The 5163-nt window shown below is 24.6% G+C and overlaps 1 long non-coding RNA gene across 1 annotated transcript in view; it reads right to left on the bottom strand.

The window, feature by feature from the left end:
- The window catches only part of LOC127741132 (uncharacterized), a 2716-nt gene extending 1643 nt beyond the window's left edge, over nucleotides 1-1073 (bottom strand). The window contains exons 1-2 of the long non-coding RNA XR_008002080.1: nucleotides 454-1073; nucleotides 244-354 (exon numbers count right to left, since the gene is read on the bottom strand). This is a non-coding gene — a long non-coding RNA (uncharacterized LOC127741132). The remainder of the gene's footprint in view (nucleotides 1-243; nucleotides 355-453) is intronic.
- Nucleotides 1074-5163: the final 4090 nt, after the last annotated feature.

Raw genomic sequence — 5163 nt, 5'->3', positions numbered from 1 at the left:
TACTTAAATGATGAATTCTACCTTAGCTTCAAACCTTTATATATATGCTGTATGTTCTGCTTAATTTATTCCCTTTTAATTCCAATTAATCCCACTAATTAAACTCGAATTTTGCTTTATTTTGACTAATCAGATCAGTAAACTTATATATAATTAACTAACTAACTAAGATTTTGGTATATGGTATACTATATGGCTACATGATGATATGAAAATATGATTTAATTTATGTGTAATTATTACCTTATATACCCCATGTATGTTGCCCTTTCATGGTGATGCTTCATCTGCAGCTAGCTACAATCCACACTATGCTGGAAACTTTGATTTTATTTTTCCCTTTTCCTACAGATTCTAAAATTACATAAAGTAAAGAGGATTGTATATATGAATATCTATCAAGAAGAGAGAGAAACAAGAAGGAATAGAAAGAAAAAAAAAAGACTAACATACCATAACTTTGATGATATTGGGGGTGTGTATGTGGAGATGGTAATAAAGAAGTGCAAAAATAAGATATTGACGCGGCTCAATCAAATTACATGGTTACGGATTACCTAGTAACCATGTATTCAAATTGAGGCGCGCCAATACCTCAGTTTTGTTAGCTTCATACAACAAATATTCATAGCACTTCACCATCACCACCTCCAATCCATATATATAGAGAGAGAGGGATCTATCTTTCATACATGCACCTTCTTTGAATAATCTTCCAAAGAAAGCAAAGAAGAAAGACTAATTGATGAAGATAGAAGAGTATAGAACCAATTATGGTGGATGATGCACCCTTTTCTCCTTAATTTTCTGAGATCTATGGAACTTTCTACTTTTCATTATGATGTGGAACTAACATAGCATTTTGCAGCCTGTGGGGGAAGCAAATAGTAATAATAATTCAACAACCAAGCCAGTAGTATATGCTATATTTTAGGTCTACACTGTTTGACTGATTAATCACTTTCCATCTTCCATTTCCATCAACATATAATAAAATACTCTTAAAACTATTTGTTTTCTTAACCTCAATTTCGAAAAATACTCTTAAAATATTTGCCAAGTGTATATACATATTCAAACTACTACACCTTAATTTCAAGATTCTATAGTGACTTGCCATCCACGTACTCGTGGATCAAAATTTTCCATTCTACAAAAATATATTGCCTCGAATGGATTAAGAGGTAAGAGGGTGCTTATTGGAATTTTAATACATGCATAGAGACTTATACTCAGTTTTTCTTTTTTTTGGTGACTAGAGACTTATACTCAGTTTGAATAAATAGTTTAATTAAATTTTTTTTGAAAAAATAATTTAAATAATAAATTACTATATTAAAAATAGCTTATAAATAAGTTATTTTATATTTGAATTTTTAGTTCTAAAAGTGCTTATTTTATAGAAATATAGTAAAAAATATTAGTATTATGAGAAGGAGGCCACTCTGATTTAAATAGATCCTTTAAGACTTTGTATTTATATTATTATTAGTGTGAAACTTAAATGAATTAATTATTATACGTCACATATATACACTCAATTCATTGATAAAAGTACTCACTTCGATTTCGTTTTTTCATGAAATATAAGGGGATTGAAAGAGACGGGTTTCCATGCCTTCCGGTACAAATATGTACATATTAATTAAGTTGTTATGAATTGCACCCACCATTGTGGACCACATCACAGAATAGGCCAATGACTTTTAATAATTTCATAATATTATTTAAAATATATATATATAGTTATATGCTAGCTATAAATGTAATATTTTGCTGTACCAAATAAAGTTTATTCTCAAAAGTATTATAATGTATCTTATTAACAATAATTTTAATTAGGGTTTAGGTATGAGATGCCCTCATGATTCTTCTATGGACCCTCATTTAATTTAATTTATATTTGTTTTGTGCCGTGGTTTATAGGCATGTGTAGGGACTAGGGAGTTGTCCCACTCTTCTTCCTAGCCTTAAATCAACTTTGGTTAATTACTATTTACTACTCAAGTTCTTACAAGGTATCACTTTATTCAAAATGGACAAGTCATCTATAACTTCAAAATAAAAAGGACAAGGCATCTTACTGGTAGTCAATTTCAGTACGTTGACTTGTCATGTATAATTTTTTTGAGTAAATAGCTTTGTTGATCACTACCTATTTATTTAAAAAATAAAGTATTTTTTATAATTTAAAATTTTTTAAATTATCTTCAATCATTCAATTAATTAGTCTACAATTCTAAACAGATATGCTACATCAGCAAATCATCGTTTACAAGAGCTATTTATATTTTAGACTAATAATTATTTGAATTATTGAAGACTGGTTAAAAATTTTTGAATTATAAAAAAACATAGTATCAGGACGGACCCAGTAACATCAATAAGGGGCACTTGTTTTTATGGTGTTTTTAATTTTTTTTAATATAATTATATATAATGTGTTTTTACTTTAAATTTTTTAAATAATTCCACTATAAATAAATTAAATTCAATTAGCTAAGTTCTAAATTTACTTTTTTTATTTTTTTATTATTTTAAATATTATTTAACCTAATTAAATTTAATTCTTGTGTCGTCACTCTTTTATTCCCTTAAACTCTCTTATTTTTATATTTTCAACCTTCTCTTTTATTCCTTGTCTAGTAGTGATCTTCTCTTCATCAAAAAATAAATTTTAAATTTTTTATTTTTTTTATATAACTCTCCATGACTCTATATATTTTCTAATTTTATTATTTTTCTTTTTAATATTTTCAATTGCAAATTTTAATTCAAACAATAATTATAGTTTAGGTATTAATTTAATATTTTATTTTCTTCGTGACTTTATATATTTTATTTTATTCTCAATTTATTCATTCTTATTACTTATTTTTTATCATTTGTTCTATTATATATACCTATATTGCATATAAAATTTTAAAATAAATTTATTAATTTACTAATTTAGAATATATTTTTTATTTTTAAAAATAATAATCATAAAATCTTTCATCTAACATTATATCAAAATTAAATTAAAAATATATAACAAAATTAATTATTTAAAAAAAAGAAAAATTTGTGAACTATGTTTCTATTATTTTATATAAACATACTTCTCATATATAGATTTAATTTTTCTAGTATTTATATATAATTCTAATTTCAAATTATAAATACTAGTATATTATTAGGCGCTAATGTGCCAATTAATTCATTCTTTTATTATTAAATATGTATAAAAAATTAATTAGGATAATAAGGTATCTATAATTTAATTAAAATATTTTAAGTTTAAGTTTTAGAAATAAAAAAATATTTTTTTATAAATTATATATAATGAATAGTATTTTAAGAATGAAAATATTCGGTAACTCTTTTTAATTTTTATATTTTTATATAATTAATAATATTTAACAAAATTTATTTTAATATATATATTTTTGCCCCATTTCTAAAATTTTCTGGTTCGTCACTGCTTATTATCATTCGAACAAATAAATATGAATGAATATTTATTATAATTTTTTAAATGGAAATCGGATACATAATTAAACATGTAATTCAATTTGATAACCTTGGTGAATTTTCAATAAATACATTAACTATCTATCATAAGTGATAATTGGATTATTATTAAAGGAAATTATCAAGTGACAACTCTTTTTTTTTTTGTTAATTTTAAAAGTATATATATTTCTTCTTTTGAATTATCAAACCATTATTATAGCAATCTACCAAAAACAAAAAACATTATTATATGTATACATTACAGCGATGGAAATTTAATTTACACTTGGATTGTGATGGACCAGCCAAAACTTTGAAGAACCGCAATTTGCTGAAATATTTTACCGGCGGGTCATAACTCACAACTCACAAATATTTGCGGTGGCACCTACCCACCTAACTTTTGAAATAATCCTTATTATGAATTGTGAATATCCAACACATTGTAGATCACAAAAGTTTGTTTGGACTTGTGAGCCTTCCTGGGGAGAGGTCAATAGCTATCACTTTCATGTTAGACAAAGTTTTGGTGGTTGTGTTCATTCATTGTATTAATTATTCATTCCATCCATTGTAGATATCAACCAAGATCTGAGCTCATGCCAATTTTACATTTTATAGAGGCACAAAACTATATACATATAAAATTAAAGTTAAGAATATGCATACTTCTGAATTATGAAAAAGGTATAATTATTTCTAATTTAAGGGCACATGCTGTAACTGTGACGGATCTAAAAAATTTAATATATTAGGACAAAATATATATAATTTTCATGATAATTTAATATAATAGAATCAAATTTAATAACACAATAAAAACAAATAAATATAATTATCATGTACTACTAAAAAAAATTAAATCCTAATAAAAGCGCTTGCCTCTCACAAGATAACACTTGGATTCGTCCTTATATACTAATGTTATTAATTAAAAAAATTTATATAAAAATATAAAGTTTAAATTTTTAATGCTTTAGTTATATATTTATTTGTTAAAGTAAAAAAATATACTCTTCAACGTTATTAATTTACCAAAATAAAATGAACTCTTCCAGATTTGTTTTTTTATAAGAAAGAACTCTTCAACATTAAACAATTAGTTAAAGGGCTTGATCATTATATTTTCTTATGTTTTATGTCACATTGTTGTTCTGTTAACTCGTGCATCCAACTATTTGCAGGTCAACAGCAATTATAAGCCCAAATATACATAAAAAAAAAAACTCGATTATATTTCTTTTACATAGACTAATAAAGAAATAAAAAAACACTTCAAACCAACAAAAGAGGGAAGAAACAAAACTCTTTCATAGTAACTGGTGAAAGGACTCTAATATTGATAAAGAGCTATGCATTTTAGTAGCTAAAAATGGTTAAACTTTGATTCAAAGGTTATAACCATTAACCTTCTACTAATAATTATTGGTTGAAACTCATGTATAATTAATTTTATGTGAAGTTGATAGTTGAAAATCGTTAAATAATTTGACAAATTTGACTAAATTATTATTTAACAGCTCTCAATTATTAATTTTATATGAAATTAACTGTATCTGAAATTTTACTATAACTGATACGGAAAGATATTCATTCACCACATGTAAAGTCTGAATTTTACTATTTTTTTTCTCTTTTGTTCAAAGACATAATAATTCAAAATTGAAA

This window comes from Arachis duranensis, chromosome 8 (assembly GCF_000817695.3).
Source record: "Arachis duranensis cultivar V14167 chromosome 8, aradu.V14167.gnm2.J7QH, whole genome shotgun sequence".
NCBI lineage: Eukaryota > Viridiplantae > Streptophyta > Magnoliopsida > Fabales > Fabaceae > Arachis > Arachis duranensis.
Note: the sequence above shows the minus strand (reverse complement) of the source record. Positions and strands in the feature narration are given on the sequence as shown.